At 50.6% G+C, this 25,858-nt stretch overlaps 1 protein-coding gene across 2 annotated transcripts in view; it reads right to left on the bottom strand.

Annotated features, from left to right (window-relative positions):
* The window catches only part of LOC123775117 (uncharacterized), a 131,546-nt gene that overhangs the window by 80,042 nt on the left and 25,646 nt on the right, over window positions 1-25,858 (bottom strand). The window contains exon 2 of one of the 2 annotated variants that reach the window (XM_045770002.2): window positions 23,382-23,431. The exons of the other annotated variant lie outside the window; for it this stretch is intronic. The gene's annotated coding sequence lies outside the window, so the exon portion shown is untranslated. The remainder of the gene's footprint in view (window positions 1-23,381; window positions 23,432-25,858) is intronic. 2 annotated transcript variants of the gene reach the window in all.

The raw sequence follows: 25,858 nt of genomic DNA, 5'->3' as shown, positions 1-25,858 counted from the left end.
AACCCGCAATTCACAATTTTCCCCGAGTCAGCAAATGTACAGTGACCTCAGTCATCTGTTGGTGTTGCCGGATGCTACTGATGGTGATGTTGCCGACTGGTAGTGGTAATTGTTGTTGAATGGTGATGTTGGAGACTTAATTGTTGTTGTTACTGGTCGTGTTAGTCAGGGGGGATAGAGGGCACCCCCCCTCTACCACTGTCAGTCATCTGTCCTTCACTCGTCACTAAGGTAAACAATCAGCTGATTGATAGTATCAGCTGATGGTGTTTACCAACAAACTTCTCTACCCTCAGCCACTCCTGCCTTGATTTGTACATAATAGAGATCAGTCCTGGTCAAGGGAGACACTTACGGGGTGAGAGACACTTGTGTCTCAGTCTCCACGTGTTCCTTTCGTGTCCCGAAACGGGAAAAACGTTCGTATTTTCGTGTCATTTTCTTACGAAAATACTTACGCATAACCGAAACACGTTTTTCGTGACACTTCTTGCACACTGACTTGCGTAGATATTGGTAAGTCTATGATGACAGGACCACACACTAGAATGTGAAGGGACGACATTGGTAAGTCTATTCTTCATTTACACGTTGTAAACCGTAAAACGTAAACGTTGTTTACGTTTTGGGCTGTCTAGTCGCCCAAAATACACCCCCCTACCCCCAGTTCGAATCCCAGAGGTCTTACTTCGTTAGTAGTGATTTCGAAGCGAGAAAGTGATTTGAGTTGCTATAACCACCCTGGCGATACAGGCCCTGGTCACGTGACATCACTCATGCCCTCGTTAATCACGACTGCCCTCGTTAATCACGACTGCCCTCGTTAATCACGACTGCCCTAGTTAATCACGACTGCCCTCGTTAATCACGACTGCCCTCGTTAATGACGTCACGATGGCTTTGTTTCCCGTAAGGTCTCTTCCCATTGGCCAAGACACACTGACCTTGCGTCGACTGTCACACACGAACGAGGCGGCTCCGTGCGCGACCAAAGACGACACAAGCGTTAATGGGGCAGGTGGAGGCGTGCATGCGCGCCCGCACGCCGCCAGCACCAGGGCTACTCACACATCATCATCTCTCAACGGCTCCTGGTCTTCATCTCCATCTGGTCAAGGCCGGATTGGCGCGTTTACTTGGCCTAAATATTTCCCGCCAAGCGTGCGGATTTTCAACGGATCCAGCTGGGCTCGCTCGCGAACGATACGCGGATTTTCCCGTAATGTTGATGTACGGGCCGCTGGAGTTGGCCAACACGGGCGGCTACACGCGGGTTCCCACGGCTGCCTCCAAGTAGCTCCAGCCTCGTAAGTGGATTGATACTCTTCACTGCTCAAGGCCGCATTCACTTGCCCTGGATACATCTATACTACGAGATGGAATGTGTACGTCTGTCCGACGTTCTCTCTCTCTCTCTCTCTCTCTAGAGACAGAGACAGAAAGAGAGACAGAGACAGAGAGAGAGAGAGAGAGAGAGAGAGAGACAGAGAGAGAGACAGAGAGAGACAGAGAGAGAGAGAGACAGAGAGACAGAGAGAGACAGAGAGACAGAGAGAGAGAGAGACAGAGAGAGAGGCAGAGAGAGAGGCAGAGAGAGAGACAGAGACAGAGACAGAGACAGAGACAGAGACAGAGACAGAGACAGAGACAGAGAGAGACACCCAGGCCTGCAGACGCCTGGCGCTAGCCTCACTCCGATTAGAGTGAATGGCCTGAGGTACGGGATGAACATAGGCTGGTCCGGGTCGCCAGAATTTAAGCGTGAACAGCGTGTCAGGGTCACATTCAGACCCCCATGACGATTTGTTTAACACTGCCCGCCAGCTACACAGCTAAATGTTTTAACAACAAACTTTTCAAACCAATTTTTCCTAAAGTAATATGCACCGTTATTCACTAATTTGGGGGAAATGAATATAAATTTGCTGCTATTAATAAGTTGCCCGTACTAGCATAAAACAGACCATTCTTCCGCAGGTTCAAAGGTTCTCAAGCAACGGCTCTTTACCGGAGCTCTTTACCGGAGCTCTTTACCGGAGCTCTTTACCAGAGCTCTTTACCAGAGCTCTTTACCAGAGCTCTTTACCAGAGCTCTTTACCGGAGCTCTTTACCAGAGCTCTTTACCAGAGCTCTTTACCAGAGCTCTTTACCAGAGCTCTTTACCAGAGCTCTTTACCAGAGCTCTTTACCGGAGCTCTTTACCAGAGCTCTTTACCAGAGCTCTTTACCAGAGCTCTTTACCAGAGCTCTTTACCAGAGCTCTTTACCGGAGCTCTTTACCAGAGCTCTTTACCAGAGCTCTTTACCAGAGCTCTTTACCAGAGCTCTTTACCAGAGCTCTTTACCAGAGCTCTTTACCAGAGCTCTTTACCGGAGCTCTTTACCAGAGCTCTTTACCGGAGCTCTTTACCAGAGCTCTTTACCAGAGCTCTTTACCGGAGCTCTTTACCAGAGCTCTTTACCAGAGCTCTTTACCGGAGCTCTTTACCGGAGCTCTTTACCGGAGCTCTTTACCGGAGCTCTTTACCGGAGCTCTTTACCAGAGCTCTTTACCGGAGCTCTTTACCAGAGCTCTTTACCAGAGCTCTTTACCAGAGCTCTTTACCGGAGCTCTTTACCGGAGCTCTTTACCAGAGCTCTTTACCGGAGCTCTTTACCAGAGCTCTTTACCGGAGCTCTTTACCAGAGCTCTTTACCGGAGCTCTTTACCGGCAAGTATTATTTTATTAGTATTTCACACCAGTGAGCTCCTCTCAACTGTCGACCACCAACACATTACACAATTATAGTTCCTTTGTAACAGAGAGAGAGAGACAGCCACCACTACCCCCCCCTACCTCCACTACCCCCTCCACTACCACCTCTACCCCCTCCCCTACCACCTCTACCCCCTCCCCTACCACCTCTACCCCCTCCCCTACCACCTCTACCCCCTCCCCTACCACCTCTACCCCCTCCCCTACCACCTCTACCCCCTCCCCTACCTCCTCTACCCCCTCCCCTACCACCTCTACCCCCTCCACTACCACCTCTACCCCCTCCCCTACCACCTCTACCCCCCTCCCCTACCACCTCTACCCCCTCCCCTACCACCTCTACCCCCTCCCCTACCACCTCTACCCCCTCCCCTACCTCCTCTACCCCCTCCCCTACCACCTCTACCCCTACCCCTCCCCTACCACCCACCACGAGAAGACGAAGTCCCAATATACAAAAAAAGGGGATAGAAAGGAGGCACTAAACTACGGATATTGTAAACTACTTGTCACCTTCCCTCTATCCCCTAACCCCTAGTGGATAGAGGGAACAGACAGGATATGATCACAACATACATGATACTGAGGGGAATAGATAAAGGTGGACAAGGATCCACTTCAGACCGAGAGAAAGCAGGACAAAAGGAAACAGATGAGCTGAAGTATGTACAGACAGACAGACGCACAGATGTACGGCACTGTTCGTACCCTGTACAGGAGGTCAACCAGTGGAGAGCACTGAAAGAGGTGGTGGTGGAAGCCACCTCCATCCACAACTTTAAGACCTAATTCGATAAAGCATTTGACAGTCAGAATAGTTAATTTGAGACGCAACAAGGTACTAGGCGAGGCACAGTGCTAGACCTCACTGCCCCGTAGACACTAATAGGTAAATACTGATATGTAAGTACCACTATACCCCCTCTCCCCTACCCCCAACCCTCCCCCCCCCTAACCCCCCCGCTGGAATATACAGATCTCATTGTTCATTGATGCGTGCCAAGCGCGCTCCCACACCCAGTGCCAGCCCCCCTACCAACCTCTGGAAGGTGGTGGACCTACAGGGCCAGGTGAAGGACAGTGTAGGTAGCGGGGTGGCTGGTGGGGGAGGCTATGTCGGGGGTGGGGCGGGGGAAGATCAGGGGGAGGGGCAGTGTAGGGAGGAGGGGGGGGGCAGAGTAGGACAGGTGGGAGGTTGGGCAGGCCAGCAGGGATTGATGATAGGGGGGCACAAGAGTGGGACTGGTCAAGGGGGGGGGCAGGTCAGGGGGGGCAGGTCAGGGGAGGTGAGGGACGGGGGAGGGAGGGGGGCAGGTCAGGGGAGGTGAGGGAGGGGGGAGGGAGGGGGGCAGGTCAGGGGAGGTGAGGGAGGGGGGGAGGGAGGGGGGCAGGTCAGGGGAGGCTGGTGATCGTTAATCTTGTTACAGGTCACTGATGATCTTGAGTGTGCAGCATTGTGCAACAGCACCCCCCACCCCCCTCCCCCCACCCACTGTGTCAAGAACTAGCCCCATGATGCTAAAAATCCCCATCACACAGGATGGCTAGTACATACAGGGTCATGTGATCATTAGCCTGCACTGGCAGACTCTGGCTGCATTATGAGGATAGCATCATCAACACGAGAGGTAATAAAGTAATTGCAAAACTGCAGGTACCTTATGCCAACGGGTCTGATAACTGGGCATCCAGTGAAATAGTGTGGGAGATCATGCCCCAGTTCCTGCTCACAGGGCTTGTTGCATCTGGAGTGCTCAGGATTGGGAAATTCGTCTCCTGTGGCCACCTGCCACAAGTAAGGGTAGCCACCTGCCACAGGTAAGGGTAGCCACAGGTAACGGTAGCCCCCTGCCACAGGTAACGGTAGCCCCCTGCCACAGGTAACGGTAGCCACCTGCCACGGGTAACGGTAGCCACCTGCCACAGGTAACGGTAGCCACCTGCCACAGGTAACGGTAGCCACCTGCCACAGGTAACGGTAGCCACCTGCCACAGGTAACGGTAGCCCCAACCACTGTGTCGCACAGTCTGGTGGACGTTTTGTGCTGCCCATAAACATAGGTTTCAGATCTGAACAAATCATAGCTTTTTATACAAGTGCTTTCAGGTCGTTGGGAGTCGGTAATTTCTTTCCAATCAGACCTGAGTGTTTGGAACAATATAGTTTTGCCAGCAGAGAAGGAGATACCTAGATCTAATTCAACTTTATCTTTGTTACACGCTAATTTGCCTGCAATGTCTGTCTCATTATGATGGGTTATATTTATGTGATGCTGTCCTACAAGGGAGATTCGAAACCATTTTCTCTGTGCAGCGATTAGATCATTTATAATTGGTAGTATGAGGTTCTCGCTGTCGATCTTCCAGGAGAAGTTTTCGATTGCTTGAAGAGCAGACCTTGAATCACAAAATATTATTCCTCCTCCTCCTGTGTTTTGTAATGTTCTGGTAGCTAGGTGTAATGCTGGTAGTTCTGCTGGTGTGGAGGTCAGCCAGTTGTTTAACCTGACACTGACAGTCTTTGTGCAAATATTATTTCTATAAAACCTACATGGTGCTCCAGTCCGTCCAGTAGAGGATTGGACTGAGCCGTCGGTGTAGACACAGTGCTCGTGAGATCTTAAATTGTCGATGGAGGAGGCAATTGTTTCAAGTGTGACAGGGTTGAGAAGAGCAAGAGTCTCATTATCTTTCTTGGTGACAGGTGTGTATGATACTTGAATGGTGGGGTACAGATAGAGAGATATATCAGTGACAGGTATATTGCATTTAATATATTGCAATTGATTAAATTTAATAAGACTATATTAATTGTAAGTAGATTGCATTTAATCTATTGCGATTGCATCCTGATGAGATTGTTGGCATTTTTACTCAGCCATTTATGATACAAAGTGTGTTAGTATGTTGGCACCAGTCAATAGGGTACTAAGGTCAAAGAATAATTTGTCTCTAGACAGCGCAGGAGATGTTGGGTCTCTCATGACTTTAAGGCAAAAGATAGTATTGACATACATAATTCTCTCAAGTATGGTTGGAAGCTTCAGTTCTTCCCTCATGTTGATGATTCTTGTGCATCTTGGGGCACCAAAAATGACCCTGATGGCTTCATTGTGCACAACTTCTAGTTCAAAACACCAGTATCATCCTTCTCTCTCCAGTAACCCTAACACAATAACAGTGGCAGTTGCCCATCTTGCTGGGGTGCCTCCTACCTCACCAAGGGTAGGAGGATGCTGCTCTGGCTGCCCATCTTGCTGGGGTGCCTCCTACCTCACCAAGGGTAGGAGGATGCTGCTCTGGCTGCCCATCTTGCTGGGGTGCCTCCTACCTCACCAAGGGTAGGAGGATGCTGCTCTGGCTGCCCATCTTGCTGGGGTGCCTCCTACCTCACCAAGGGTAGGAGGATGCTGCTCTGGCTGCCCATCTTGCTGGGGTGCCTCCTACCCCACCAAGGGTAGGAGGATGCTGCTCTGGCTGCCCATCTTGCTGGGGTGCCTCCTACCTCACCAAGGGTAGGAGGATGCTGCTCTGGCTGCCCATCTTGCTGGGGTACCTCCTACCTCACCAAGGGTAGGAGGATGCTGCTCTGGCTGGCCATCTTGCTGGGGTGCCTCCTACCTCACCAAGGGTAGGAGGATGCTGCTCTGGCTGGCCATCTTGCTGGGGTGCCTCCTACCTCACCAAGGGTAGGAGGATGCTGCTCTGGCTGGCCATCTTGCTGGGGTGCCTCCTACCTCACCAAGGGTAGGAGGATGCTGCTCTGGCTGCCCATCTTGCTGGGGTGCCTCCTACCTCACCAAGGGTAGGAGGATGCTGCTCTGGCTGGCCATCTTGCTGGGGTGCCTCCTACCCCACCAAGGGTAGGAGGATGCTGCTCTGGCTGCCCATCTTGCTGGGGTGCCTCCTACCTCACCAAGGGTAGGAGGATGCTGCTCTGGCTGCCCATCTTGCTGGGGTGCCTCCTACCTCACCAAGGGTAGGAGGATGCTGCTCTGGCTGGCCATCTTGCTGGGGTGCCTCCTACCCCACCAAGGGTAGGAGGATGCTGCTCTGGCTGCCCATCTTGCTGGGGTGCCTCCTACCCCACCAAGGGTAGGAGGATGCTGCTCTGGCTGCCCATCTTGCTGGGGTGCCTCCTACCTCACCAAGGGTAGGAGGATGCTGCTCTGGTTGCCCATCTTGCTGGGGTGCCTCCTACCCCACCAAGGGTAGGAGGATGCTGCTCTGGCTGCCCATCTTGCTGGGGTGCCTCCTACCTCACCAAGGGTAGGAGGATGCTGCTCTGGCTGCCCATCTTGCTGGGGTGCCTCCTACCTCACCAAGGGTAGGAAGATGCTGCTCTGGCTGCCCATCTTGCTGGGGTGCCTCCTACCTCACCAAGGGTAGGAAGATGCTGCTCTGGCTGCCCATCTTGCTGGGGTGCCTCCTACCTCACCAAGGGTAGGAGGATGCTGCTCTGGCTGGCCATCTTGCTGGGGTGCCTCCTACCTCACCAAGGGTAGGAGGATGCTGCTCTGGCTGCCCATCTTGCTGGGGTGCCTCCTACCTCACCAAGGGTAGGAGGATGCTGCTCTGGCTGGCCATCTTGCTGGGGTGCCTCCTACCTCACCAAGGGTAGGAGGATGCTGCTCTGGCTGCCCATCTTGCTGGGGTGCCTCCTACCCCACCAAGGGTAGGAGGATGCTGCTCTGGCTGGCCACCATGGTCCTCTCTCCCTCTAAGGCAACAGATTATGACCTAGACTTTACTGATGAGCGGTACAGAGCCGCCTGGCTGACCTCTGCCGCTGTGAATGGTGTTGGCGGGCAGCGGCCGGGGCGTCTGGCGCCTGGGTGCTAGGGACCTCATCCACGCTTGGCGCTCTTCCTCTACCCCTTCACCCTCCTCCTCCTCCGCCCCCTGGCCACGCCAACCCGTTGTTCATGGTGTACACCACACGGCGGTCACTGCTGACGTGGGGGGCGGTCACTGCTGGTGGGGGGCGGCGGTCACTGCTGGCGTGGGGGGCGGTCACTGCTGGCGTGGGGGGCGGTCACTGCTGACGTGGGGGGGGCGGTCACTGCTGACGTGGGGGGCGGTCACTGCTGACGTGGGGGGCGGTCACTGCTGACGTGGGGGGCGGTCACTGCTGACGTGGGGGGCGGCGGTCACTGCTGACGTGGGGGGCGGTCACTGCTGGTGTGGGGGGGGCGGCGGTCACTGCTGACGTGGGGGGGGGGGGCGGTCACTGCTGGCGTGCAGCAAGGACTTAGCCTGCACATTACTGACCAGTTCCCTATAAACCCGGCCCCACACGGCCGTGTTCACAATGAACACTTTATCCGCCGCGTCAACGATCGTTTAGAGTCAATTATCATATTAGCTGTTCACTGTTTAGTTCATAGCCAGGTTGGTGGGGCGGCGACGGTGACTCACGGTGCTTATACCCACCTGCTGCGTCTTGGTGCTTCACAGTGGCTCATGGTACAGTGTCTCGACACCCCACCACAACCACCAATGAACAAATCCACAAGGGCCGTGACGAGGATTCGAACCTACGTTCGTGAGCATCCCCCAACCCATGAAGCCACCATCATCACCCCCACACTAAGCCACCCCGCATATCAATTATTACTGATTGATGAAAATTAAGCCACTCAACAGGTGGCATGGGCATGAATAGCCCGTAATATTATTACTCCATATGTTGTGTATTTATGCAATGCTGTAATGTAAGTGTACTAAGTGAGGTACTCGTCCCATCCCAAATCCTTATCCTGACCACATCCCAGTGCTATATAGTAGTAATGGCTTGGCGTTTTCCCTGATAATTCAAATCCCCCCCCCCCCCCTTCCCTTTCCTTCCACTGAGCCCTTTCTGCTCAATCTCACCTCTCTCCCCCTATCCCATCTCTCCTCTCCTCCCATATTAACTCCTCTTAATCTCTTTCTCTCTTCCATTTCTATCACTATCTTCCTACTCTTATGCTCGCTCGCTCTCTCTCTCTCTCTCTCTCTCTCACACACACACACACACACACACACACACACACACACACACACACACACACACACACCTAGAGTGCTAGAGAGAAATATGTCGTAGATTTAATAAGAGGAATATAGATTGGTTAGAAAGGCGGGATCCAAGAGCTAAAATGCTCGATTCTGCAGACACAAGTAGTAAATACACACATACACATGCCCAGGAAGCAGCCCGTAGCAGCTGTCTCAACTACCTATTTACTGCTAGGTCTACAGGGGAAACTGTGCAAGAAATTCCGCCCATTTGTTTTGCCTCGACTTGCTAGCTATTCTAAATACAAAAAACAAATCAGTTTTGTTTAGTACACACATTTAGGCGATGAGTCACAATAACGTGGCTAATGTATGTTGACCAGACCACACACTAGAAGGTGAAGGGACGACGACGTTTCTGTCCGTCCTGGATCATTCTCAAGTCTCACAATCGACTTGAGAATGGTCCAGGACGGACCGAAACGTCGTCGTCCGGTACCGTAGACTATATGAAGGGGAAGTACAGGGTGTGTCAAGACTCAGTCATGTGATGGTAACACTACCCACCGCCCCCTGGTGCTCGGCCTCCTCAACTCAAGACATTATATACTAATACATTGCATTTATATGTATAATATACATTACAGGACGCATTACAGCATTACTCCTGTGTGTATCTCTTGTACCTTCTCTATTTCTCTCTCATTTTTTTATGTGTATAAATTATGACCGATTGATTAGGAATGGTACTGATGTTCCTAATGAAACTACAAGCTAAATGCTGTTATCATACTTCAGTTCATCTGTAGCCTCACTCACTCACTCACTCACCCCCTCACTCACCCACTCACTCACCCACTCACTCACCCACTCACTCACCCACTCACTCACTCACCCACTCACTCACCCACTCACTCACCCACTCACTCACCCACTCACTCACTCACCCACTCACTCACCCACTCACTCACCCACTCACTCACCCACTCACTCACCCACTCACCCACCCACTCACTCACTCACTTACTCACTCACCCACCCACTCACTCACTCACTTACTCACTCACTCACTCACTCACTCACTCACTCACTCACTCACTCACTCACTCACTCACCTCACTCACTCACCTCACTCACCTCACTCACTCACTCACTCACACTCGCCTTTGCCAACCCCGGCCCAGTTTCAACACAAGGTTACCGGCCTGATTTCAGAAGCCGAGGAGCAGTTTTTGCTCGGTCCAGTTCTCGTGTCAAATCTCCACCATTTTGGACGCAAAATCGGAAGTTGAGAAGAATGAGGTCAGGCGCTGGGCAGTCTTTAGTGAGTTATGGGGGAGTGAAGGCTGGGTGGGTGATGGGGCGGGGGAGGAGGCTTTGATGGGGGCGGGGGAAGGAGGCTTTGATGGGGGCGGGGGAAGGTGGGCTTTGATGGAGCGGGGGAGGAGGCTTTGATGGGGGCGGGGGAGGTGGCTTTGATGGGGGGGCGGGGGAAGGTGGGCTTTGATGGGGGCGGGGGAAGGAGGCTTTGATGGGGGCGGGGGAAGGTGGGCTTTGATGGAGCGGGGGAGGAGGCTTTGATGGGGGCGGGGGAAGGTGGGCTTTGATGGAGCGGGGGAGGTGGCTTTGATGGAGCGGGGGAGGAGGCTTTGATGGAGCGGGGGAGGTGGGCTTTGATGGGGCGGGGGAGGAGGGCTTTGATGGAGGCGGGGGAAGGTGGGCTTTGATGGGGGCGGGGGAAGGAGGCTTTGATGGGGGCGGGGGAAGGTGGGCTTTGATGGGGCGGGGGAGGAGGGCTTTGATGGGGGCGGGGGAAGGTGGGCTTTGATGGGGGCGGGGGAAGGAGGCTTTGATGGGGGCGGGGGAAGGTGGGCTTTGATGGAGCGGGGGAGGAGGCTTTGATGGGGGCGGGGGAGGTGGCTTTGATGGAGCGGGGGAGGTGGGCTTTGATGGGGCGGGGGAGGAGGGCTTTGATGGGGGCGGGGGAAGGTGGGCTTTGATGGGGGCGGGGGAAGGAGGCTTTGATGGGGGCGGGGGAAGGTGGGCTTTGATGGAGCGGGGGAGGAGGCTTTGATGGGGGCGGGGGAGGAGGGCTTTGATGGGGCGGGGGAGGAGGGCTTTGATGGGGCGGGGGAGGAGGGCTTTGATGGGGGCGGGGGAGGTGGCTTTGATGGGGCGGGGGAGGAGGCTTTGATGGGGGCGGGAGAAGGAGGCTTTGATGGGGCGGGGGAAGGAGGCTTTGATGGGGGCGGGGGAAGGAGGCTTTGATGGGGGCGGGGGAAGGAGGCTTTGATGGGGGCGGGGGAAGGAGGCTTTGATGGGGGCGGGGGAAGGAGGCTTTGATGGGGGCGGGGGAAGGAGGCTTTGATGGGGGCGGGGGAAGGAGGCTTTGATGGGGGCGGGGGAAGGTGGGCTTTGATGGGGGGCGGGGGAAGGTGGGCTTTGATGGGGGCGGGGGAAGGTGGGCTTTGATGGGGGCGGGGGAAGGTGGGCTTTGATGGGGGCGGGGGAAGGTGGGCTTTGATGGGGGCGGGGGAAGGTGGGCTTTGATGGGGGCGGGGGAAGGTGGGCTTTGATGGGGGCGGGGGAAGGAGGCTTTGATGGGGGCGGGGGAAGGAGGCTTTGATGGGGGCGGGGGAAGGTGGGCTTTGATGGGGGCGGGGGAAGGAGGCTTTGATGGGGGCGGGGGAAGGAGGCTTTGATGGGGGCGGGGGAAGGAGGCTTTGATGAGGCGGGGGAGAGGTGGCTTTGATGGGGCGGGGGGAGGTGGCTTTGATGGGGGCGGGGGAGGATGCCTTACAATTATTATAAGTCAACAAACAACGAACAAAGAAAATAGAAAAACAAATGAATAACGAGAAAACCGAGAGGGAACAAAGAAACAAATAATAATGGGGCCGCGCTCGTGTCTGTTTCATCAGACGCTGTCAAATATGATGAGTTTTTGTTCACTCTGTTTATTTGTTTATGTATTTGATGACTGGCAAGAATAGCACTTAATATATATATATATATATATATATATATATATATATATATATATATATATATATATATATATATATATATATATATATATATGAAGCTGTGTTGATGTTTTTAATTTGCTTGTTAACTGGCTGTTATATGGTGGTTTAATTGTCTCAATGTTTTGTTTGTTTGTTTGTTATTGCTGTTTGTTTGCTTGTTATTGCTGTTTGTTTGTGTTAATCACACGCGCGTGTGTTGAGTGTGATCAGGTCTGACGTGTGCTATCTCCCACTCAACTTCTGTATCACCACCTGTCTGTCTGTCTCTGTGTGTGTGTGTGTCTGTCTGTGTGTGTGTGTGTCTGTGTGTGTGTGTGTGTGTCTGTGTGTGTCTGTCTGTCTGTGTGTGTGTGTGTGTGTGTCTGTCTGTGTGTCTGTGTGTGTGTGTGTCTGTCTGTGTGTCTGTGTGTCTGTCTGTGTGTCTGTGTGTCTGTGTGTGTGTGTGTCTGTGTGTGTCTGTGTGTGTGTGTGTGTGTGTGTGTGTGTGTGTGTGTCTGTGTGTCTGTCCCTAAGGTACTCAATGACTTACCACCTCTAGAAAATACTTATATATCGCAGAGATATGTGAGGGTATATGTGTTATATATTACTTATATTTTGTTTAGACTGGTTATCTTGTGGTGAGCCACGTACAGTAGTTTAATGGTAGCAATGATTAAATAGTACATATTAGGGTTGTCACACACATGTGGACATTGCAGGATCGAGCTCTTAGCTCATGGACCCCGCCTTTCTAAGTGTTGGTTGTCTAATATAAGTGTCGATCTAGTTTGCTTCTGTCATATTTGCTAAACATTTCTTTCTCTCACTCGCATCCTCAGGATGCGGCCTGTACCCGATGCCTAGCTTCCAGGTACCTATTTACTGCTAGGTGAACAGATACATCAGGTGAAGGAACCGCTGCTCAGAGGATTTTGTGTGTAAATAACCTTGCACCCACTTCCACAACAGGAACATAATATCAATCTATCGATCTATCACTCACACACACTCCCTCTCTCTCCCTCTGTCTCCCTCCCTCTCCCTCCCTCCCTCTCCCTCCCTCTATCTCCCTCCCTCTATCTCCCTCCCTCTATCTCCCTCCCTCTCTCTCCCTCTCCCTATCTCCCTCTCCCTATCTCCCTCTCCCTATCTCCCTCTCTCTCCCTATCTCCCTCCCTCTCTCTCCCTCTTTCTCCCTCTCTCTCCCTCTTTCTCCCTCTCTCCCCCTCTTTCTCCCTCTCTCGCCCTCTTTCTCCCCGTCTCTCTCTCTCTCCCTCTCCGTTAGACCTGGGGCAAAGTTGTAGCCAGGAAGGTGTTGACAAAGGTGGCCTTGTACTCGACCTAAGACCAGGTAATTGCTACACACGGGGGTGTGGCGCTCTACACCCACACACTCACCGCTCAGTCTTCCAATAATTCAAAACCTTCTAAAACATCACCACTCACGTATACGTATTATACATTGATGTATGCATCCATGTATACGTGTAAATGTATGTTTATCAGTATACGCAGTATATGTACATACGCCAGTACCAGATTTTGCGTCATGGCAAGAAGATTGCGTCTTGACCTGGATTTTGCGTCTTGATTTGGCTCTTACTTCACTTGACGGTTAGTCTTGCGTAAAGGCCTCGGCACTGTGCCTGGCACGGCATCTCAGCGCCAACCACAGCGCCCGGACGTGTTGTAGTCACGTATCTTGACCAACCACAGCGCCTGGACGTGTTGTAGTCACGTATGTTAACCAACCACAGCGCCCGGACGTGTTGTAGTCACGTATGTTAACCAACCACAGCGCCTGGACGTGTTGTAGTCACGTATGTTAACCAACCACAGCGCCCGGACGTGTTGTAGTCACGTATCTTGACCAACCACAGCGCCTGGACGTGTTGTAGTCACGTATGTTAACCAACCACAGCGCCTGGACGTGTTGTAGTCACGTATCTTGACCAACCACAGCGCCTGGACGTGTTGTAGTCACGTATGTTGACCAACCACAGCGCCTGGACGTGTTGTAGTCACGTATGTTAACCAACCACAGCGCCTGGACGTGTTGTAGTCACGTATGTTAACCAACCACAGCGCCTGGACGTGTTGTAGTCACGTATGTTAACCAACCACAGCGCCTGGACGTGTTGTAGTCACGTATGTTAACCAACCACAGCGCCCGGACGTGTTGTAGTCACGTATGTTAACCAACCACAGCGCCCGGACGTGTTGTAGTCACGTATCTTGACCAACCACAGCGCCTGGACGTGTTGTAGTCACGTATGTTAACCAACCACAGCGCCTGGACGTGTTGTAGTCACGTATGTTAACCAACCACAGCGCCCGGACGTGTTGTAGTCACGTATGTTAACCAACCACAGCGCCTGGACGTGTTGTAGTCACGTATCTTGACCAACCACAGCGCCTGGACGTGTTGTAGTCACGTATGTTAACCAACCACAGCGCCTGGACGTGTTGTAGTCACGTATCTTGACCAACCACAGCGCCTGGACGTGTTGTAGTCACGTATCTTGACCAACCACAGCGCCTGGACGTGCTGTAGCCACGTATCTTGACCAACCACAGCGCCTGGACGTGCTGTAGCCACGTATCTTGACCAACCACAGCGCCTGGACGTGTTGTAGCCACGTATGTTGGCCAACCACAGCGCCTGGACGTGTTGTAGCCACGTATGTTGGCCAACAACAGCGCCTGGACGTGTTGTAGCCACGTATCTTGGCCAACCACAGCGCCTGGACGTGCTGTAGCCACGTATCTTGGCCAACCACAGCGCCTGGACGTGTTGTAGCCACGTATCTTGGCCAACCACAGCGCCTGGACGTGTTGTAGCCACGCATCTTGACCAACCACAGCGCCTGGACGTATTAGTCACGTATGTTGGCCAACCACAGCGCCTGGACGTATTATAGTCACGTATCTTGGCCAACTACAGCGCCTGGACGTATTATAGTCACGTATCTTGGCCAACCACAGCGCCTGGACGTATTATAGTCACGTATCTTGGCCAACCACAGCGCCTGGACGTGTAATAGCCACGTATCTTGGCCAACCACAGCGCCTGGACGTGCTGTAGCCACGTATCTTGGCCAACCACAGCGCCTGGACGTATTATAGTCACGTATCTTGGCCAACCACAGCGCCTGGACGTATTATAGTCACGTATCTTGGCCAACCACAGCGCCTGGACGTATTATAGTCACGTATCTTGGCCAACCACAGCGCCTGGACGTATTATAGTCACGTATCTTGGCCAACCACAGCGCCTGGACGTATTATAGTCACGTATCTTGGCCAACCACAGCGCCTGGACGTATTGTAGCCACGTATCTTGGCCAACCACAGCGCCTGGACGTGTTGTAGCCACGTATCTTGGCCAACCACAGCGCCTGGACGTATTATAGTCACGTATCTTGGCCAACCACAGCGCCTGGACGTATTATAGTCACGTATCTTGGCCAACCACAGCGCCTGGACGTATTATAGTCACGTATCTTGGCCAACCACAGCGCCTGGACGTATTATAGTCACGTATCTTGGCCAACCACAGCGCCTGGACGTATTATAGTCACGTATCTTGGCCAACCACAGCGCCTGGACGTATTATAGTCACGTATCTTGGCCAACCACAGCGCCTGGACGTATTGTAGCCACGTATCTTGGCCAACCACAGCGCCTGGACGTGTTATAGTGACGTATCTTGGCCAACCACAGCGCCTGGACGTATTATAGTCACGTATCTTGGCCAACCACAGCGCCTGGACGTATTATAGTCACGTATCTTGGCCAACCACAGCGCCTGGACGTATTATAGTCACGTATCTTGGCCAACCACAGCGCCTGGACGTATTGTAGCCACGTATCTTGGCCAACCACAGCGCCTGGACGTGTTATAGTGACGTATCTTGGCCAACCACAGCGCCTGGACGTATTATAGTCACGTATCTTGGCCAACCACAGCGCCTGGACGTATTATAGTCACGTATCTTGGCCAACCACAGCGCCTGGACGTGTTATAGTGACGTATCTTGGCCAACCACAGCGCCTGGACGTGTTATAGTGACGTATCTTGGCCAACCACAGCGCCTGGACGTATTATAGTCACGTATCTTGACCAACTAAATGAAGCTAAAAAAACAAACAAATATTCCTAGGCCTAATATAGTACACATGTGTACTATATTAGGCCTCAGATATAGTGTATTAGGCCTAGGGAGGTCAGGTTAGTCTGTACAACACAAGTAGAAAACTGTTTTCCGGTTTGTCCAACTCAATAGTGCAGATTTCTACTTTCTAATTTCGTTGTAAGTCGGTATATACACTATGGTCGTCATAGTACTATATGTACTATCATATCAGGGGTACCACCAAAAACAGAGGTACCACCAAAAACAGAGGTACCACCAAAAACAGAGGTACCACCAAAAAACAGGAGTACCACCAAAAAACAGGAGTACCACCAAAAACAGGAGTACCACCAAAAAACAGGAGTACCACCAAAAACAGAAGTACCACCAAAAACAGGAGTACCACCAAAAAACAGAAGTACCACCAAAAACAGGAGTACCACCAAAAAACAGGAGTACCACCAAAAAACAGAAGTACCACCAAAAAACAGAAGTACCACCAAAAAACAGGAGTACCACCAAAAACAGAAGTACCACCAAAAACAGGAGTACCACCAAAAACAGGAGTACCACCAAAAAACAGGAGTACCACCAAAAACAGGAGTACCACCAAAAAACAGGAGTACCACCAAAAAACAGGAGTACCACCAAAAAACAGGAGTACCACCAAAAAACAGGAGTACCACCAAAAAACAGAAGTACCACCAAAAACAGAAGTACCACCAAAAACAGGAGTACCACCAAAAAACAGGAGTACCACCAAAAACAGAAGTACCACCAAAAACAGGAGTACCACCAAAAAACAGGAGTACCACCAAAAACAGGAGTACCACCAAAAAACAGGAGTACCACCAAAAAACAGGAGTACCACCAAAAAACAGAAGTACCACCAAAAACAGGAGTACCACCAAAAAACAGGAGTACCACCAAAAAACAGAAGTACCACCAAAAAACAGAAGTACCACCAAAAACAGAAGTACCACCCAAACAGGGGCTAACTAACCCTAACGAGGAATCTGAGCGCCATTATCAGTGTCGCTCGTCTTCCAGGTTATCTTGAGATGATTTCGGGGCTTTAGTGTCCCCGCGGCCCGGTCCTCGACCAGGCCTCCACCCCCAGGAAGCAGCCCGTGACAGCTGACTAACACCCAGGTACCTATTTTACTGCTAGGTAACAGGGGCATAGGGTGAAAGAAACTCTGCCCATTGTTTCTCGCCGGCACCCGGGATCGAACCCGGGATCACAAGTCCAGCGTGCTGTCCGCTCGGCCGACCGGCTCTTGAATCTGCTTTACCTAGTAAAGCGGCCCTCCACACCTCGCTTTATTACACCCAAGATTATACTCTTACACAAGATTATACACCTTAAATGTTATTGCGAAATTATAGAACAAAATCCTAACATCACTACCAAGTTATTAATAATTAGTGAATATTGATGAGTTGCGAATTATGTTTACTACCTTTAATCACCTCTAAGTAATTGGCAATTACAAAGATCAAACGTGATTGGCTGTTGTGTCTCCGGGAGTGTGGTGTCGGCGCTAATTGCAAATGGTTGAAACACCAACCTCATCAATGAAGGAGAAAGTCAACGGTCTCAGTATTTAGGTCTTGATCACACCTCCAGAGCGTAGGCTACTGACCTAAAATGATGCCAGTTGAAATTGAAATAAGTTTATTGATGTAAAATACACACAAAGGGATGAGGTAGCTCAAGCTATTCTCACCCCGTTCAGTACATCGTGTTAATACATACATAGACACACATCACAAACATTAAACATATTACCGAACATTCTGAGAGATAAACATATACATTTCCTGATGTGAGTTTTATTCTGTAGCCTCAGCGGAGACTCGAACCCGGGCCCAGCAAGACGAGACGGTATACCTAAAGCGATCACACACAGCAAGGATGTTCAGGAGGAGTTAGGGGTTACCTGACTGCAAGCCAACTGAGACTTGAAACCTTCCTTGAAGGATTGAAGTCTGCTCCTCCATCCTTTGCAATGTCAATCTAAGTGTTCCATTGAAGATAATTGATATTGTTGTAAAGTTATTTTATATATATTTGTGACATGAACTGATGATGATGAGGATGGTGATGACGACGACTAAGGTGATGGTGAAGTCTGTAATAGTGATGACTGAGCGTGGGAAGAGAGAGGTTTGGGGGGGGGGGGTGTGGGGGGGGGGGACCATCAACCTCTTACCACACACCTGGCCAGGTTAATTAACTTCCACCGCGCGCCCGTGAGCGCGCGCTCTCATAATATGGAGACGTGACCCCCCCCCCCGCCTCTGTGACCCGCTCACACCTGATTGGCTGATGAGCTGTGTGAGATCACGTGTCACGTAACGCTGTGACGTCACACCAACACGGTCATCCTGAGAGATTATAACCCCCCCTACCTCTTACACCCCCCCCCCCACAACCAGGCCAGGTTGGGCCACAAACAAGAAGCACATGTTTGCTCTCCCACAACGCCGCTGACAAGTCACACACACGCAGTTGACGCTTGTTTGGGAACTGGGGGGGGGGAGGGTGAATCTGGAGGGGGGGGTGAACTGGGGGAAGAGGGGGGAGGGGGATGACATGAGAAATACAAATACCGTGATAAAAGAGAGGAGAAAGGTGGTAGTGAAACGAGACACAGATAAACAGACTTTTTTTTCTAAAGGCGCACGATTTCACAAGCGGGTAAAATATGATAGGAGTTATACTGGAATAGTTAAGAGGCGGGGACCAGCAGCTAGATCTGCCTGCCGCTTGTCACACGTAGGCAAGTACACATACATACACACAAATACGTAGTCACTACAATCATAGACGACCGAAGGATGGAAAAGTCGTGTCCTGGAGCCGAGTCTCGTTTCTGAAAGAACATCTTGGTAAGCACCATCACAAACACACACACACACACACACACACACACACACACACACACACACACACACACACACACACACACACACACACACACACACACACACACACCAGTTGTCTCAGGAACCTGTACACCAGTTGATTGACAGTTGAGAGGCGGGACCAAAGAACCAGAGCTCAACCCCCGCAAACACAAATAGGCGAGCACACACACACACTCCAGCACGACCAGAGTAAGCTTAAGGAATGACCGCGGAAAAGTGGCCACTAGACTTCAACCCAAATAAATGCAAGATAACGAGCAGTGGTGAGGGAGCAAGAACACCCCCACTGAACAATGTGAAATGAAAGGGAGACAAAGCCAAGAAGTAGCAACAGAGAATTACTCTTCATATAAACACTGCCAGGCATAAGAGGCACACACAAAGCAAGGATAACATCATAGAGAAGCACAAGACCTCACTCTACAAGGTGAGAGGCGTGTAGGGAGACTATGTGTCCACACCTGTCACCACTCAGCCGTGAGGCCAGGCCCAGGCACGCACTCCACCACACTTATTGTTTATCTGGTCAACTGATAAGGAGGCCATGCTCAGTATAAGGCGGGGAACAAGAGGTCATGCTCAGTATAAGGCAGGGAAGAACAAGAGGCCATGCTCAGTATAAGGCAGGGAAGAACAAGAAGCCATGCTCAGTATAAGGCAGGGAAGAACAAGAAGCCATGCTCAGTATAAGGCAGGGAAGAACAAGAGGCCATGCTCAGTATAAGGCAGGGAAGAACAAGAAGCCATGCTCAGTATAAGGCAGGGAAGAACAAGAAGCCATGCTCAGTATAAGGCAGAGAAGAACAAGAAGCCATGCTCAGTATAAGGCAGGGAAGAACAAGAGGCCATGCTCAGTATAAGGCAGAGAAGAACAAGAAGCCATGCTCAGTATAAGGCAGGGAAGAACAAGAGGCCATGCTCAGTATAAGGCGGGGAAGAACAAGAAGCCATGCTCAGTATAAGGCAGGGAAGGACAAGAGGCCATGCTCAGTATAAGGCAGAGAAGAACAAGAAGCCATGCTCAGTATAAGGCAGGGAAGGACAAGAGGCCATGCTCAGTATAAGGCAGAGAAGAACAAGAAGCCATGCTCAGTATAAGACAGAGAAGAACAAGAAGCCATGCTCAGTATAAGGCAGAGAAGAACAAGAAGCCATGCTCAGTATAAGACAGAGAAGAACAAGAAGCCATGCTCAGTATAAGGCAGAGAAGAACAAGGAGCCATGCTCAGTATAAGGCGGGGAAGAACAAGAAGCCATGCTCAGTATAAGACAGAGAAGAACAAGAAGCCATGCTCAGTATAAGGCAGAGAAGAACAAGAAGCCATGCTCAGTATAAGGCAGAGAAGAACAAGAAGCCATGCTCAGTATAAGACAGAGAAGAACAAGGAGCCATGCTCAGTATAAGGCGGGGAAGAACAAGAAGCCATGCTCAGTATAAGACAGAGAAGAACAAGAAGCCATGCTCAGTATAAGACAGAAGAACAAGAAGCCATGCTCAGTATAAGACAGAAGAACAAGAAGCCATGCTCAGTATAAGACAGAAGAACAAGAAGCCATGCTCAGTATAAGACAGGGAAGAACAAGAAGCCATGCTCAGTATAAGACAGAAGAACAAGAAGCCATGCTCAGTATAAGACAGAAGAACAAGAAGCCATGCTCAGTATAAGACAGAAGAACAAGAAGCCATGCTCAGTATAAGACAGAAGAACAAGAAGCCATGCTCAGTATAAGACAGAAGAACAAGAAGCCATGCTCAGTATAAGACAGAAGAACAAGAAGCCATGCTCAGTATAAGACAGAAGAACAAGAAGCCATGCTCAGTATAAGACAGAAGAACAAGAAGCCATGCTCAGTATAAGACAGAAGAACAAGAGGCCATGCTCAGTATAAGACAGGGAAGAACAAGAAGCCATGCTCAGTATAAGACAGAAGAACAAGAAGCCATGCTCAGTATAAGACAGAAGAACAAGAAGCCATGCTCAGTATAAGACAGAAGAACAAGAGGCCATGCTCAGTATAAGACAGAAGAACAAGAAGCCATGCTCAGTATAAGACAGAAGAACAAGAAGCCATGCTCAGTATAAGACAGAAGAACAAGAAGCCATGCTCAGTATAAGACAGGGAAGAACAAGAAGCCATGCTCAGTATAAGACAGAAGAACAAGAAGCCATGCTCAGTATAAGACAGGGAAGAACAAGAAGCCATGCTCAGTATAAGACAGAAGAACAAGAAGCCATGCTCAGTATAAGACAGGGAAGAACAAGAAGCCATGCTCAGTATAAGACAGAAGAACAAGAAGCCATGCTCAGTATAAGACAGGGAAGAACAAGAAGCCATGCTCAGTATAAGACAGAAGAACAAGAAGCCATGCTCAGTATAAGACAGGGAAGAACAAGAAGCCATGCTCAGTATAAGACAGAAGAACAAGAAGCCATGCTCAGTATAAGAGAAGAACAAGGAGCCATGTACCAATAACCAACTAGCACCAAATTACACTCTGCCAACCCCCATAACATGACGGAACACACAACATACTGCACCAGCCATCATGCTAACTGCAGGTTGACAAGTTACAATGGAGGAGTGAGGCGAGGTGCCTCACTTATAAGTGAGGTATATTAGAGTATGCATATATATTATGCAGCTAGAAACTCTGCAATCAGCAGTGTAGTCTTGGCTGTACATATTCACACTGCTACCCATTGAGGTTAAGGCACTACGGGCTCACCATAGCCCGTGCTACTTGGAACTTTGTTCCAGGTAGCAAATCTTTAACAACAACAACCACCCATTGAGGGTGTTGACACAATGCGACCCAAACGTCTAGAGGTTAGAACAGGGAGCCGGTCGGCCGAGCGGAGAGCACGCTGGACTTGTGATCCTGTGGTCCCGGGATCGATTCCTGGGCGCCGGCGAGAAACAACGGGCAGAGTTTCTTTCACCCTATGCCCCTGTTACTTAGAAGTAAAATAGGTACCTGGGTGTTAGTCAGCTGTCACGGGCTGCTTCCTGGGGGTGGAGGCCTGGTCGAGGACCGGGCCGCGGGGACACTAAAAAGCCCCGAAATCATCTCAAGATAACCTCAAGATAGCTCTCCAGGACTGAAAACCACCATGAAGACCCCAACTATCCGCAGATCTCCAACTATCCGCAGTATCAGCTACTGATACAGCTAATGGCCCCAAAGAGCCTCCACTTACGGGCTCACCATAGCCCGTGCTACTGGAACTTCTTGTTCTGTGTAGCTGAATTTAAAACATCATCATCTGTAATCATTTGAACTCTGCTTTTGACAATGTTAACAAGAGTTAACGAGACATGACTCTTGGCGTCAGGCCAAATGCAAAATTAACATTTTGCAACTTCCTTCTCAAGTAAAAAATGTAAGGAATATAGATTAGATTCGTCCTTGAATCACTGATCTCAACCTGTCGGTTACATTCAATAATCTGAATGTTATCACAAGACGAGCCTGGCCCAGGCTGGGCTAGGGGAAGTGTAAGATCTCGCACATCCCACCCCAGGAACACCCCCAGGAACACCCCAGGAACACTCCCAGGAACACTCCCAGGAACACTCCCAGGAACACTCCCAGGAACACTCCCAGGAACACTCCCAGGAACACTCCCAGGAACACTCCCAGGAACACTCCCAGGAACACTCCCAGGAACACTCCCAGGAACACCCCCAGGAACACCCCCAGGAACACTCCCAGGAACACTCCCAGGAACACTCCCAGGAACACTCCCAGGAACACTCCCAGGAACACTCCCAGGAACACCCCCAGGAACACCCCCAGGAACACCCCCAGGAACACCCCCAGGAACACCCCAGGAACACCCCAGGAACACCCCAGGAACACCCCAGGAACACCCAAGGAACACCCCCAGGAACACCCCCAGGAACACCCCCAGGAACACCCCCAGGAACACCCCCAGGAACACCCCCAGGAACACTGGAGTATGGTAGCGTGATAGTGAGTGGGTGACTGGCTGGCTTTCACTGCCTCTCACCTGCCAGGTACACAGGTACACATCACACTATCACAGCTCTCATTACTGGCTATTGAATAGCCTCGGGCCCTCTACCTTTCTCCTCCCCCTTCCTCTCTCTTTCCCTTCACCCTCTGCTTCCTCCTCCTCCCCTTCCCTCTCTCTTGCTTCTACCTGCCCTTCTACCCTATTTACTACACACAACAATTGCCCAATTTTTTTCATCAGTGATTTTCTCTCTCTTTTCCATCTGTTTCTGCTGCAATTGTTTTGGACTATGGTCTTGATGGCACGCGAGTTAGGGGGTTTGGAGAGGGGAGGATGGGTCGAAGTAAAGTGGCTGCCACACAGCGCTCTCCCCTCCGGTTTGACTTTTCCCTTTGGAGAGTTAAGGCAAGATTGCAAACCCAAGCCCCAAAGTTTGATAAATATTGCTGTAATATGGAGCCCACACTCAACACCCTCCCCCCCCCACACACACACTAGACAATGCATCATGGACGCACTCAAGTGTGATACACACACACACTTGAGTCAATGTTTATACTCACAGTCTTGCCAGGTTCCAGGGTCGTTCATCAAGGCCTCACAAACATCTTACCTGCCAATATATAATACAATTTAAGACCTCTACAGGTATAATATATACACAAGTATACTTAGTATACAAGTATACTTGTGTATAATATATACACAAGTATACTTCAGATCCTGCGTCTAAAGTCCAAAATCATACATTAGCTATTTTCCTGTATAGATCTAAAGCATACAAATGTATTTCCAAGATGAGGTTTCATTTAAGTAATTTAGTCATATTCAAGTCCATATATAGAGAATATGTCAAACTTCTAAAAACTAGGGTAAGTGAGTATGGTTCATCCCTGCATATGTAGGTATGCTACACATTGCTCTACTAGCCTGGCCAGTCTTTATGTGTGGTCTTTATGCATGCTTTACACACTGCCAGGGAGTCACTATGGTGTATGTACACACACACACACACAAGCTCAACCCCCGCAAGCACAACTAAGTGAATACACACACACACACACACACACACACACACACACAATTTCATTCATTTTGACGTTCAGGGGGTTCAGGGGACCGATCAGCAGCCCGCCCCCCCCTCCCCAATATCTCTCTCTCTTTCTCTCTCTCTCTCTCTCTCTAAGATTGGCCATAGGAATGGGCCACAATAAAGTGGAGATATTCCATGCAAGTGTATATTGTGAGTATAAATAGGGGTATTCAGTATACGGGTAAACCAAGTGGGTGTACACTGGAGTAACCATGTATTATATACGTACAAGAGGACCGTATAAACTACTGGAGTAATGACGGGCTGGAGCAGCGTCTGGATCACTACTCCCACCCTCTTGAAATCTCCCACAATAACTTCTTACAAGTACGAGAATAATAATAATAATAATAATAATAATAATAATAATAATAATAATACATATAATATTACAAAGACAAGGGGGTACAACCTGGAAACATTTTCTGACTATCAATAAGAGTAAGGCAAAATAATTATCAGAAGAAAGCACCAAGTCGTTACCATTATATAGCATAATGTGAAGAAATAATTTCAAAAAGATTAAATGGTTTTGTTTTTAATTCGGTGGCGCAGTGGTAACACCCTCGCCCAGCACTTCCTGAGCGATTTGGCCTGGGTTTGTATCCTGGCCGAGGATTGACTAGGCGCCAATCCTAAACTATACGCCTCTGTTCACCCAGCAGTGATTGTTAAACGATTGTCAGGTCGTCATATAAGCAAACACTCCCACGAACACACACACACACACACACACACACACACACTGGGATTCGATTCCCGGCCGAAATAGAAACAAGGCAAAGATGCTTTCACCTAATGCGCCTATTCACCTAAGAGTAAAAATAGGTACCTGGGAGTTAGACAGGTGTTCTCGCCACATCCTGGAGATGTGAGCGTGCGTGTGTGAAGAACCTTGGCATTTCCTAGAGACGAGACCAAGTAATTCCACAAGTCACACTCCCCCCCCCCTCCCCCCCCCCCTCCCCCCCCCAAACAACCACCCTCCCCCCCCCCAAACAACCACCCTACCATTCCTCCACCACTTAAAACCTCTCCGCCCCCCTCCCTGCCCCCCCCCCCCACTGTACCCCTGGTACCTACACCACCCACACCTCACCAGGGATCTCTACCACCACCTCTACACCTCTATCTACACTACACACTACACTACACTACCTCTGTCTCTCTCTGTCTCTCTCTGTCTCTCTCTGTCTCTCTCTGTCTCTCTTTGTCTCTCTCTGTCTCTCTCTGTCTCTCTGTCTCTCTGTCTTTTTTGCTCCGCTGTAGTGAGTTTGATGAGGTGATTTCTAGCGTGTCATTGAGAGGAGAGATGATGGTTAGGTATGTTGTTGTGGTTGGTGGTGGTGGTGTGGCCAGCCTCTGGTACCCACGAGGGTGGGGTGCCTACACCCACACTTCTCTCACACACCCTCCCCCTCCCACTTCTCTCACACACCCTCCCCCTCCCACTTCTCACACACCCCCCATCCCACTTCTCACACCCTCCCCCTCCCACTTCCACCCACTCTCTCTCCCATGCTCTCCCTGTACTTGTGCTTTGCAACTTATCTCAAACATTTTGATAATGACGTGACAAATGATTTGCGTTAGAAAGTGAATCCAGATATGTGTTACTGACCAGTGGTGTCGGAGGGTTGGGAAGGTGTGTGTGTGTGTGTGTGTGTGTGTGTGTGTGTGTGTGTGTGTGTGTGTGTGTGTGTGTGTGTGTGTGTGTGTGTGTGTGTGAGAGAGAGAGAGAGAGAGAGAGAGTGAGAGTGAGTGAGACAGAGACAGTGAATAAGGCACCGTAATTAAGGTAATTAATTAAACGTTACACCAATTAACCGGTTGGTGAGCTCCCCCCCCCCCCAGAAGGTCCCGGCCAGCAGTGACAAGTTACGGCTCACTGTCCAAGGTGCCGGGGTCCGGGAGCTGAAGGCTGGACGTGCCGGGGGAAAGTTGAGT

This window comes from Procambarus clarkii, chromosome 92 (genome assembly GCF_040958095.1).
Source record: "Procambarus clarkii isolate CNS0578487 chromosome 92, FALCON_Pclarkii_2.0, whole genome shotgun sequence".
In the NCBI taxonomy this organism is placed as follows: domain Eukaryota; kingdom Metazoa; phylum Arthropoda; class Malacostraca; order Decapoda; family Cambaridae; genus Procambarus; species Procambarus clarkii.
Note: the sequence above shows the minus strand (reverse complement) of the source record. Positions and strands in the feature narration are given on the sequence as shown.